This window comes from Oncorhynchus nerka, unplaced genomic scaffold (genome assembly GCF_034236695.1).
Source record: "Oncorhynchus nerka isolate Pitt River unplaced genomic scaffold, Oner_Uvic_2.0 unplaced_scaffold_3___fragment_2___debris, whole genome shotgun sequence".
NCBI classification, from domain to species: Eukaryota; Metazoa; Chordata; class Actinopteri; order Salmoniformes; family Salmonidae; genus Oncorhynchus; species Oncorhynchus nerka.
This window is the reverse complement of record NW_027040481.1, coordinates 445,213-459,289: the sequence shown is the minus strand read 5'-3', so window position 1 is coordinate 459,289 and position 14,077 is coordinate 445,213. Positions and strand designations below refer to the sequence as shown.

Genomic DNA, 14,077 nt, shown 5'->3' with positions numbered 1-14,077 from the left:
TGTTGCCCTCATTTAGTCTGGTCTGGACTGGCTGGGTACTTTGTTGCCCTCATTTAGTCTGGTCTGGACTGGCTGGGTCCTGTGTGGCACTCATTTAGTCTGGTCTGGACTGGCTGGGTCCTGTGTGGCACTCATTTTGTCTGGTCTGGACTGGCTGGGTCCTGTGTGGCACTCATTTAGTCTGGTCTGGACTGGCTGGGTACTTTGTTGCCCTCATTTAGTCTGGTCTGGACTGGCTAGGTCCTTTGTTGCCCTCATTTAGTCTGGTCTGGACTGGCTAGGTCCTTTGTTGCCCTCATTTAGTCTGGTCTGGACTGGCTGGGTACTTTGTTGCCCTCATTTAGTCTGGTCTGGACTGGCTGGGTCCTGTGTGGCACTCATTTAGTCTGGTCTGTGGTGCAGTCATGCCACTCCACTTCTTCGCCTCATTTCTCTGGGAGTAAAGGTGTTTATTTACCCACTCCCTCATGCCTTCTCTGTCATCCCATTCTCTGAAAACACAGCGAGAGGCAGGCGGGCGGACGCTCCGAATGAGGTCATCCAAAACAAAGCAGCGGACAATGCAAAAGAACAGAACAGCCACCAACAGGAAGAAGAAAAAAACATGACTACACCAACTTAAAAATATAATTAAAAATCCATTAAAAAAATTTACTACGCCAACTTAAAAATATCATTAAAAATCCATTAAAAAAACATGACTACACCAACTTAAAAATATCATTAAAAAGATGACTACGCCAACTTAAAAATATCATTAAAAACATGAGACTACGCCAACTTAAAAATATCATTAAAAATCCATTTTTAAAAAACACCAAACCTCAAGTGGAAGAGGAGTGGAAAATGAAGGATGGAGGAGTAGAGGAAAATGAAGGATGGAGGAGTAGAGGAAAATGAAGGATGGAGGAGTAGAGGAAAATGAAGGATGGAGGAGTAGAGGAAAAAGGGAGGAGGAGGAGTAGAGGAAAAAGGGAGGAGGAGGAGTAGAGGAAAAAGGGAGGAGGAGGAGTAGAGGAAAATGAAGGATGGAGGAGTAGAGGAAAATGAAGGATGGAGGAGTAGAGGAAAATGAAGGATGGAGGAGTAGAGGAAAATGAAAGATGGAGGAGTAGAGGAAAAAGGGAGGAGGAGGAAAGGCTGATCGAAAAACTGGAGAGCAGTGCGTGATAGTTTTTGGGGCGGCTGAGAGATTGAAGTCCGCTGGGTAAAACAACCCAAGTAAACCATGTTTATACTCCTTAAAGCGGGAAGGCTTAAGTGACTAGCCAGGGTGCTTCGGCGTCCCCGATGAGGTCATTAAAAGAGAATGGCTTCCCATTGCCAGCTGTGTTTAGCATGATGAGGAAGTGAAGTAAGAGAGAGCACGTGAGTGAGAGGGGATCTACAGGCCTGGTCCCTGATGAGTGAGTGAGGATGAGTCACTCACCCAGGCGGAACACAGCAGAGGTCCTTTCCCAAATGTACCCTATCCCCTTTTTGTGTACTACTTTTGACCACTAGAAAATAGGTTGCCATTTGGGATGCATCCTTTGAGGGCCCTGCTGCCACCTGCAAAGTTCTGAGTGGCCACAGCTATCCAAGGAGGGCTCCCTCCCTCACCAAACCACAGAGACATGTGCACCACAGGGCAGCAGGGGAAGTGATAGGAGCAGGGCTGCCTGGTGTTTCACGTGAGATGATCAACTAGAGCTTCCCTCCTAAAGCACTCTTTATGGGTGAGGTGGCAGGGTACACAAAATGCGATACAGTACCAGTCAAAAGTTTGGACACACCCACTCATTCAAGGGACCGAGAGACTGAACAATAGCTTCATCTCAAGGCCATGAGACTGTTAAACACAGAGAAACTGCTGCCTACATACAGACTTGAAATCATTGGCCACTCTAACAAATGGATCACTAGTCACTTTATTAAAGCCACTTTAATAATAATGTTTGCATATTTTGCACTACTTATCTCAGATACATATACTGTATTTTATACCATCTATTGCATCTCGTCTATGCCGCTCGGTCATGGCCCATATATGTATATACTTACACACATCTAAGTAAAGGAATGGACATATATATATATATATATATATATATATATATATATATGATATATGTGTACTACTTGTATATATATGTATATATACATATGTATATGTATATATGATATATGTGTGTGTATATATATATATATGTCCTTTCCTTTACTAAGATGTGTGTATTAGGTAGTTGTTGTGGAATTGTTAGATTGTTTGTTGATACTGCTACACTGTTCGTTACTAGAAGCACAAGCATTTCACTACACTCAAAATAACATCTGCTAACCATATGTATGTGACAAAATAAAATTGGATTTGATGTAGTAAGCAAAAAAGCGTTAAACAAATCAAAATATATTTTATATAGATTGATGAAAGCTTTGCACACTCTTGGAATTCTCTCAATCAGTTTCATGGTGTAGTCACCTGGAATGCATTTCAATTAACAGGTGTGCCTTGTTAAAAGTTCATATGTGGAATTTCAAATCCTTCTTAATGCGTTTGAGCCAATCAGTTGTGTTGTGACAAGGTAGGGTTGGTATACAGAAGATAGCCCTATTTGGTAAAAGACCAAGTCCATATTATGGCAAGAACGGCTCAAATAAGCAAAGAGAAACGACAGTCCATCATTTTCTGCATTGTAAAAAATGTCAATAACCATAAAGAGCTATGATGAAACTGGCTCTAGGGCCTCCCGAGTGGCGCAGTGGTCTGCGGCACTGCATCGCCGTGCCACTAGAGATTTTGGGTTCGAGTCCAGGCTCTGTCAGAGCGGGCCGCGACCGGGAGATCCATGGGGCGCACAATTGGCCCAACGTTGTCCGGGTTAGAGGAGGATTTGGCAGGCAGGGATGTCCTTGTCCCATTGCGCACAAACGACTCCTGTGGCGGGCGGGGCGCAGTGCACGCTGACACAGTCACCAGGTGTACAGTGTTTCCTCTGACACATTGGTGTGGCTGGCTTCCGGGTTAAGTGTGCATTGTGTCAAGAAGCAGTGTGGATTGGTTGGGTTGTGTTTCAGAGGACGCACGGCTCTCGACCTTAGCCACCCCCGAGTCCGAATGGGAGTCACAGCGATGAGACAACTACCAATTGGATACGACGAAATTGAGGAGGAAAGGGGGTAATACATTTCTTTTTTTAACATTTATTTAACCAGGTAGGCTCGTTGAGAACAAGTTCTCATTTGCAACTGCGACCTGGCCAAGATAAAGCAAACAACAACACAGAGTTACACATGGAGTAAACAATAAACAAGCCAATATTCCAGTCTGTGTTAGCAAAACAGTCCTGTAGCTTAGCATCTGCTTCATCGGACCACTTTTTATTGACCGAGTTACTGGTGCTTTCTGCTTCCCCATGAAAAAATCCAACAGAAAAACCGAACACAGTACTAAGATATAGCTCGGCCCCATCTGTGTGTGCCCTGGCCAACATTCTCATGAAACCAGTTTTAAACCTTGTCTGTAGAAAGTAGGCAGTTACAAAACCATAATGCATCCACAAAAATGTTCTATCATTCTGAAAAGTAAGATGCAGTTTATGGCCCAGTACCAGGTCACCCCTAATTCTCATTACCAAAATGTGTCCAGGTTTACTTCAGAAAAACCTAATTTATTAGGATAAAACAGAGACTGTTGCTGTAGTATGTCCATAATTCATAACAACGCTACACTAGTTAATAGTTAACATTAAACTATAATATTTCTTACATAAAAGCAGTGTCTGTGGACATGTTTCTCATTACTATAACATTTTGTCAAGTTTTTGTCAAAACTCTAGTCAGTTTTTAAATAAACTTTTATCATCTAGAGCAGGGTTTCCAAAACTCGGTCCTCATTCCAGCACAGACAATAATCGCATCATAAAATTATGCCGTTTTTTCCAGGGTATTTCACAGTAAACAGGCGGGTGCTGAATCATAATTGTCACAAATCAATGTATCTTAATGAGCTTTCCAGTAAATCAATTCCCAACAACAGTGTAAACATCAGAAAAGCTACTCAAGTTCTTTGTTCTTTCTCTGTACCTTGTGATCTGTTATTCATAGCCTAGAACTCAGAGGTTCCGAGAAATCAAGCATGACTTGATGTAATCCTGTATTTGTATTTATTATGGATCCCCATTAGCTGCTGCCAAGGCGTTCTATTACCACTGTTTAAAACGAGTCTGTATGGATATTCTATAGACCTAGCCTACATTTGGACCTTACTACAGAATCTTTTGAAGAATAAAATGTCAACTGATGTGGTGTATCTGATTCACTCTCTCTGTGGGGACAATCATCTTCACTTAAAATGACCTATTATTAAAATACATCAGCAGCAGCTGAATATTAGGTCAGATCATGGTAGATCTAGATGAATGAATCCCATTGGATGATTTTTCATCGGCTAGCCAAATATCTCTCCAATTTGCCTAAAACTTATTTGACACTAAAACCATGTAGCCTAGCCTTTATGCTTAATATGGAAATATGCCAGTAATATTGATTAAAAAAATATGACATTGTTTGAGATTTATTTTAGCCAGGCATTTCTGACACTAGCCACAAAAGCACCTAATTAACATCTGCTATATTACTCTGCCAGCCTGAAGTGGTTTACTGAAAAAACATTAATGACAAATATGCTTTCCTCTTCATTTGCCCTCAGCTAGAGTCATACGTTGCACTGACAGGTCAATTAAACATGAACATTAGAAAACATACTTATAAAGCCTGTATGGTGGCTTCTTGCAGTGGCTAATTAGCACATGCATTTAGGTTGCAATGCATTGTGGTGCTTTGCACTTGAGAACAACAGTGCCATCTCTAAATGAGAGCCAATTTATCGAGCCACCCTCTCTCTATAATGAAGGCATTGTTACAAAGAAAGGCTATTTAATGGAGCAGACAGCTCCTGTAAAAAAAAGGCTAAATAATATGATACATTAAATATGAGTGGGCATAATAATTTAATCTTCTCATCAAGATGTTTTAATACCTTACAGCGAATCTTAAATTTAGACAGTAGACCATTTCCCATTTCAACTATTGAGGCTTCATCATTCCTTACCAAACAATAAACTTGAAATGACAACCAATAATGTAATACTGCATCACTAATGTAAGTCTTGAGCATCAAGAGAAAACTGTCGGATTCATTGAAGAACATTAAATCACTTAATGGCTCTTCGTTGTGGAAACGTAGCACCCAGATGACAAAATCATCCCTTACAATACTCGATAATTGCACTGAGTCAAGGAGTCTGCGTTTCTCGGGAAACACGTGTTTGAAATTGAATTATCCACCCTTTGGAAAATGTAGGGCAACTGCAACGATGTAAAGCGCCACTCTCGGGCAAACTAATGTCAAGCTCTCATTTTTGACGGAGTAAGCAGAAGATATCAAAGAGCAGAATGATTAGATCTCCGTCGTAAATTAAATAACCGCTCTCCCAGTTGGCAAAGGAAATTGCACTTTAAAAACTGTCAGACTCCACGAGTAAGGACAGGACATAACATTACTACATTCTACAACATATTGGAGGACACTGAAGTGTTCATTTGTGACCAGAAACGGTAAATTAGTGGGTAAAATGGCACTTCATTTGGTCAGCATATCATCACTAGGGTTGCAAACTTCTGGAACTTTCCCAAAATTACCTGTTTTTTCCCCCAGAAATCCTGGTTGGAAGACTCCCGGAATTACGAAGGAGTAAGGACAAAATCCGGGAAACCAGTGAATTTTGGGAAAATTACTTGAATTTTGCAATCCTAATCATGACTGATATCAAATCACAGATGCAGTATTACACTCTTATAAACTAGAGTGGCTCTTCAACATTGCATAAAAGACAACCATTAAACAGTAGTAGGCCTACATCCCATTGTACAAGATACAGGAAAAACTGAGCTGGTATTTTGACAGCACAAGTAGCTGAGCAGTAATAGAATGAAACTGACCACTTGAAAAAAACGTAACGTTACCCCAGGCTCCACTGGATCGTGGGTAGCATTTGGTGAATCTGCACAAATACAGAAAAGATCCCATCTGCTAAAAATGCATGGTAATAGATGTCCAGAATTACAGCCGGAAGAAATCTATTCTTTGTAATGAGGAGTTACCTAAACCAGATCTGTCGAGGCACACAGGCTGAAACATCCCCCTCCCTCTCGAAACCCCAAACATTTCCCATATAGCTGCAGCCCAATATGGTGACCAGAGTATGGGCGTGTGGAAAGGAGTGGGGTAAGAAAATAACATTGGTTGATATCATAATGATTCCCTTGTCGTTTACAATGCTATCAAGTCACAGCCATCTCCTTATATGGGAACTAGCATGGGTTTGCAGACATTCTGTTAAACTGCACTTTTCAAAAAGTGATCAAGTGTCAAATATTACCAATATCAATATCACACCATCTGTATGAGTGAGAATGAAGCAATCCATGTTAATAGGATTTTGTAATGACGTTGTATTAATCTATAAAACGTTGGTGAGCATCCACACTAGAGGAAAGTTAATCATTCTACTGTCCTACACCAATCATTCAACTGATCAACGCATCCTACTGCATGTTGCCTATTTATTAATAAGGTGGTAACACTAGACCATTCATGAGGTTTCTAATGAACAGGTACTGGTTAAGAGCATTCAGTGTTTTCAGGGTGTGTTCATTGTCATAGTGAAAACGGCAAATAATACTTCAATGTACATGTAGGCCTAATGAAAAATATAGTAACTCACATTTAAATGTAGCAATTCAACAACAAATACCATTTTGCCTGCACATCTTTTACAGTATGTCATTACCTCGTTGCTCAAGTGGTTTGCAAGTGATTTCCATTTTTCTAATGGTTGTCAATTATTTTGGGTCTTATTTTTCACTGTGCTCATCTCTATGTCCTGTACAACTATTTGCAATGCAACAATGGAACTGGCCGAAAGTGATTACACCAATTAGAGGTTGACCGATTAATCAGAATGGCCGATTAATTAGGGCCGATTTCAAGTTCATAACAATCGGTAATCGGCATTTTTGGACAACAATTATGTCCGATTACATTGCACTCCACGAGGAGACTGCGTGGCAGGCGGACTACCTGTTATGCGAGTGCAACAAGGAGCCACGGTAAGGTGCTAGCTAGCATTAAACTTATCTTACAAAAAAACAATCAATCTTCACATAATCACTAGTTAACTACACATGGTTGATGGTATTAGTTTATATAGCTTGTCCTGCGTTGCATATAATCGATGCGGTGTGAATATTGTCTAATAACATGATTTTTTTTAAACTAGGGAAATTTTGTCACTTTTCTTGCGTTCTGTGCAAGCAGAGTCAGGGTATATGCAGCAGTTTGGGCTGCCTGGCTCATTGAGAACTGTGTGAAGACCATTTCTTCCTAACAAAGACCGTAACTAATTTGCCAGAATTTTACATAATTATGACATAACATTGAAGGTTGTGCCATGTAACAGCAATATTTAGACTTATGGATGCCACCCGTTAGATAAAATATGTAACAGTTCCGTATTTCACTGAAAGAATAAATGTTTTGTTTTCGAAATGATCGTTTCCGGATTTGACCATATGAATGACCTATGGCTCGTATTTCTGTGTGTTATTACAATTAAGTCTATGATTTGATAGAGCAGTCTGACTGAGCGGTGGTAGGCAGCAGCAGGCTCGTACGCATTCATTCAAACAGCACTTTCGTGCATTTGCCAGCAGCTCGTCGCTGTACTTCAAGCATTGAGCTGTTTATGACTTCAAGCTTATCAACTCCCGAGATCAGGCTAGCAATACTAAAGTACCTATTAGAACATCCAATAGTCAAAGGTATATGAAATACAAATGGTAGAGAGATAAATAGTCCTATAATAACTACATCCTAAAACTTCTTTACTTGGGAATATATAAGACTCATGTTAAAAGGAACCACCAGCTTTCATATGTTCTCATGTTCTGAGCAAGGAACTTAAACATTAGCTTTTTTACGTGGCACATATTGCACTTTTACTTCCTTTTCCAACACTTTGTTTATGCATTATTTAAACCAAATTGAACATGTTTCATTATTTGAGACTAAATTGATTTTATTGATGTATTATATTAAGTTAAAATAAGTGTTCATTCAGTATTGTTGCAATTGTCATTATTACAAATACATATTTTTTATTTTATGAATTTATTTTAAAATCGGCCGATTAATCGATATCGGCTTTTATTGGTTCTCCAATAATCGGTATCGGAGTTGAAAAATCACAATCGGTCGACCTCTGACACCAATGCACTCTCAACTTTCCCTGACATGCATTTCTATACTGTAGGCCTGTTTTACATTCAGCAATTAGTAAGAGCAAGCCTGCTTCTTTCCCCAATTAGGCTATTAGGCATAGTATAAAAAAGTATCCAAATAAATGTCCTATAGCTTTTGCAGTTTTTCCTGAGATTTCTTTCACGAGAAGAGGAATGGCCTATTGCGGAGGCGCTTGCGTAGCCTATAGCCTGTTGCGCATGGGAACAGCTGGAAGAGACAGGCGAGTGATGTGTAGCCAAAGTAAGAAGCTAAATATTAGGCCATTCATTTGCTAAATATTAGGGCTATAGGCTAAATATTTACTTGTCAAAATGCAAGAAAAATGTTAAAATATTATGAAATGGCAGATCTGTGGTGCGTTCCTGCAGGATGCGCTCTGTGGTCCTTGGGCACGCAAAGCTCCACTATTGATTAGGCCTACATTTTTAGACAAGAAAATGGCTAAAGAAAATAACTTGAAGTAAGAATCAGGCCGGCTTTTCCTGGGATTTAAAAGGAACAGCCTATATAGCCTAGGATGTAGCCTATATTAGACAATCATTTATAAGCTCAGAATATATCCAGTGAATTTACACAGCGAAAGACAAAAACTATCATATAACTATGTGACCTCACAAGGCTGAGCTCAGTGCACCACCTGCCAGTCCCCAGGTACGCAGCTCGAAAAGCTACCCTATTGTTTTAGAAATGGGGACAAGAAATGTATCCTACCTAGGCTACAACAACATTACTATTGTTTCAAGTGAGTACAAAACTCCAGTCTTTAAACTACAGTGAATAGCCTATGTCATTTGAATAAACGCTCAAAAGCCTGGTGTTTTTTATGCATATTATTTTCGAAATAACTGCACCTAGCCTGCCAGATTGGGCAACCATTTGGATCAGTTATGGGGGTTTTCTCTGCAGTTTAGTCTACAAGGTCCAGGCACATTAGCAGGAACGTAATATGGTGTATTTTCTCATGATGTATCAGCTAACAGAAGCATGCTAATGCAGGGATTTTTAGTGGCTCACATTTTTATTTTATTTAACCTTTATTTAACCAGGTAGGCTAGTTGAGAACAAGTTCTCATTTGCAACTGCGACCTGGCCAAGATAAAGCATAGCAGTGTGAACAGACAACAACACAGAGTTACACATGGCGTAAACAATAAACAAGTCAATAACTAGGGGCTCCATTGTAAACTAAAACAATGATAACTGATACAAGGCATATTGATATTTGAGAGAGACATACAGCAAGGCATAAAGTAATCGCAGGTCTTGATTGGGAGAGCTTGCTAAAACAATAGGTGAGACAACAGCTAGTCAGCTAACACAACAACAGCAGGTAAAATGGCGATGACTAGGCAGAGAGGGTCGGATTAACTACACACTGAGCCTGAGTTCGCGGCTGGGGCCCGACAGATAAAACATAAATAAACAGAATGGAGTACCATGATTAATGGACAGTCCAGCAGGCATCAGCTATGTAGCCAAGTGATCATATTGTCCAGGGGGCAGCAGTAGATGGAAAAGGGAAGCCGCCACTACGCAAGCACGCGGGCGACACAGCGTTTAAAGTTAGTAACCCGGGGGTGGTAGGGGGGGTCTGCTCAGACGGAGGCCGGTTGAAGGCACAGCGGATGGAGTATTCGTCGGCAGACCAGTCGTGGTGGTGCGGCGGGGGGCCGTGACGACAGAGAATCCAAGCCAGATGGCGAAAGAGGTATTGTAGAATTTAGTTTGCTAGCAGGGAGATGTGCCTGGCTCACGGCTAACTGGTGCTAGCTTCGTGGCAGACCTCATAGACAGGTTTGTTGTTTAGCAAACAAAACCGAAGCATGCACTACTATGGGGCAAAACATGGGGGTTGGCTAAGACTTGACAGCATGCAAGCTATATTTCGTCTCCAATGTTTATTGAATACGTAAATACATTTGCACAATGAGCACTTGTCTTAAATGCATTGTTACAGTTGTTGTTTCGTCATCCTGGCCATCCAGAATCACAATGACAGGCTAGCTTCTGCCCCATGGAAGCACGCACATCATTTTTGTAACGTTGTCAGCTAACCCATCTATACTCCGGGCTGCGGCTACCCCTTCCTCCAGATACATGGATATGTACAATTGGTTTACTCATCAACCCGGAATTCACATTTCGATTCATGCCAATTGGATCTCGTTCGAATAGGAAGCCTCAGCCAGTCTGACCAATCAGACAGCTTTCTGCAAAGTAAAAAGCCAGATGCATGAGGTCGAGCTTTTGTTACCTTGCCAAACCTCTCACTGGTTCGTGCAAGAGGAGTCAAAGTTAAACACTAATAATACCCTGATGTGTAGAGGGACAACTAAATGCTGGATTGTCGAGAGAGATTATATTCATGCTAAACTGTGAGACAGTCACAATACTGAGTGTCTATGAAAATGAGGAACAGTAGCCCTATCAGAAAAAAAGACCTGCTAAAATGATAACAGTTTCTGACATCACATCCAAACCACTCCTTGACTGTCAGATCAATCTGAATATGGTGGCATTGATACACCTGACCCCCATCTTGTTTTGTTCTTGCCACTGTTAGCTATGTCAGGTGCTTCTCCAGTCTCTCTCAGCCTCCACCTCACAGAGACAGACCGAACATAGAAATGATTAACCCTTTTATCTTTTTTTATATATTTAACTAGGCAAGTCAGTTAAGAACAAATTCTTATTTACAATGGCTGCCTGCCCCGGCCAAACCTGGACAATGCTGGGCCAATTGTACACCACACTATCTGACTCTCAATCACGGCCGGAGGTGATAAAGCCTGGATTCGAACCAGGTGTGACGCCTCTTAGACCACTGTGCCACTCTGGAGCCCTTGCATGGCTACTGGATGATTCAGTCCTGTCAAAGCAGCACAGCAATTGGGCAACACACTGCATAACTTTACTGTAAGCACAACAAATTCGACCTGGCCCACCCACCCACCAGCGGCAGGCTGTCCAAATGTAGAAAGTTGGCAATCAATTAATTATCCATCTCCCCAGAGAAGAACACACCCGCTATTCGCCCCTGGCTGAGATGACAATATTTTGAGGAGGTGGTAGGCTTGTAAACTACATAGTTGACTCGTTATTCAGTGAACTGAAAATCAACCTGTGTGTAATTCAAAACAATTAGCTGGTTAATGTCACAATAAAGAAAATACAATCTTCATATTCTAACAAATTGATTATAGTCGATAACTACAGTACATTAGCTAACTAAATGTTCGACAAAATGGTTAGGTAACAATGTATAGCGAATTAATTTGAGTATAATGTAATCCGTTATAATCCGTTCAATTATAATAGATTTAGCATCAACATTAGACGAGATAAGATGCTGGCTAGTTGACACATTCAGTAGAGAACTGAAGTATCGAACGTAATGCCAAAATTCAGCCACCACTAACCTTGAATTAAGAGTTATTTGACCAAGGGAATAACGTTTAATCAAATTTTTGTATGTGCAATATCGATAGCCAGCTTGTTCGCTTGCCCAAGATGTACTCTTAAAGGATCCTACTGTATAGTTACAACTTAAGGTCCAATGACTCGTATGTGTAATGGACCCGAGAGTCATGATCAAGGGCTAGCTTGTTAGCATGCTAACTCGTAGCTAGCTACCTGGATAGCAGGCTAACTAATGAAACACAAAGCTAGCAGCTTGTTAGCTAACGTTGACTCCTTTGTTGCCGTCTCTGCTTTGCACACATTTACGACAAGTAATCATCTTCCAGCGTGATGAACTAAATCAGATATTAGGTAGAAATACTTACTCTCCATGTACCTCCTCAAAAGGCATTGCTTAAAACATCGCCATGGTTTAAAATTCAAATAGAGATTTGTTTTGCTATTTGTTGTTACTCTGCGTTGCCGAATCACTGCTGCTGCTGTCTGCGGCAGAAACTTCCAACGCATGCGCAGGATTTCTCAGCACGGAGCCAAGTCGGTCTTCTTGACTGAAGTTTTCCCCTAAGACCAGTTTGGTTCATTTTCCTAAATAATGATTAAGGTTTTGATAAGGTTAAGCATAGCTGGTCATAGAACTGTGGTCAGTGACAACGTTTAACCGGACAAAGTCTCAAGAAAAGAATGAGGGAAATGTCATCGATTAATAAACTCATGAAATGCATTGCTCTACTTAATAACATTTCCAGAATTGAATTGATATCCTTCATTACTGTGAAAATAACAAAGGTGGTGATCATTATCATATTGATGGCGATATTGAATGCATAACATCTTGGTACACAATATATGTTAAATAAAAAATAAATAAAAATATGACTGGGCAAAAGTTTAATATTAATATTACAAATATTTGTATATTTCTACATTTGCAAGACTAGAAAACAGTTCATTGCTTATCACAGTAATTCAAAGCATGTATATGTACACATAATCCAGTGTCCACTTCATTCACCTCCCTAAAATATAGCCGGGGACTATGATTCAGGCTAATTTAAATCTGTTTTACCTCATTTCTACCAGTGTGTCACATGCGCAACCGGCTTCATCAAAAAGTGCATTGACAACATCGTCCTCACAGTGACCGTACGTACATATCCCATCCAGAAGCCATGGATTACAGACAACATCCGCACCGAGCTAAATGCTAGAGCTACTGCTTTCAAGGAGCGGGAGACTAATCCGGACGCTTATAAGAAATCCCACTATGCCCTCAGATGAACCATCAAACATGTAAAGCGTCAATACGGGACTAAGATTGAATCCTACTACACTGGCTCTGACGCTCGTCGGATGTGGCAGGGCTTTAAAACTATTACAGACTACAAAGGAAAACCTAGCCGCGAGCTGCCCAGTGACGCAAGCCTACCAGATGAGCTAAATGTATTTTATGCTCGCTCCGAGGCAAGAAACACTGATGCATGCATGAGAGCACCAGCTGTTCAGAATGACTGTGTGATCACGATATCCATAGCCAATGTGAGCATGACCTTTAAACAGGTCAACATTCACAAAGCCGTGGGGCCAGACATATTACCAGGACGTGTACTCAAAGCATGCCCGGACCAACTGGCAAGTGTCTTCACTGACATTTTTACCCTCTCCCTGACCGAGTCTGTAATACCTGCATGTTTCAAACAGACCACCATAGTCTCTGTGCCCAAGAAAGCGAAGGTAACCTGCCTAAATGATTACCGCCCCCTTAACATTCACATTGGTAGCCATGAAGTGCTTTGAAAGGCTGGTCATGGCTCACATCAACACCATCATGCCGGAAACCCTAGACCCACTCCAATTCTCATACCGCCCCAACAGATCCACAGATTACACAATCTCAATCGTACTCCACACTGCCCTTTCCCACCTGGACAAAAGGAACACCTATGTGAGAATGCTGTTCATTGACTACAGCTCAGCATTGAACACCATAATACCCACGAAGCTCATAACTAAGCTAAGGACCCTGGGACTAAACACCTCCCTCTGCAACTGGATCCTGGACTTCCTGACGGCCCGCCCCCCAGGTGGTAAGGGTAGGCAACAACACATCTGCCACGATGATCCTCAACACTGATGCCCCTCCTGTACTCCCTGTTCACCCGCAACTGTGTGGCCAAGCCCGACTCCAATACCATCATTAAGTTTGCTGACGACACAGTGGTAGGCCTGATTACCGACATTGATGAGACAGCCTATAGGAAGGAGGTCAGAGACCTGGCAGTGTGGTACAAGGACAACAACCTCTCAATGTGACCA

The 14,077-nt window shown here is 41.2% G+C and overlaps 1 protein-coding gene across 1 annotated transcript in view; it reads right to left on the bottom strand.

Annotated features, from left to right (window-relative positions):
- The window catches only part of LOC115135928 (protein FAM222B-like), a gene marked incomplete at its 3' end in the record, with an annotated part of 52,961 nt that extends 40,706 nt beyond the window's left edge, over positions 1-12,255 (bottom strand). Inside the window, exon 1 of the mRNA XM_029671156.2 lies at positions 12,130-12,255. The remainder of the gene's footprint in view (positions 1-12,129) is intronic.
- Between the last annotated feature and the right edge of the window lie 1,822 nt (positions 12,256-14,077).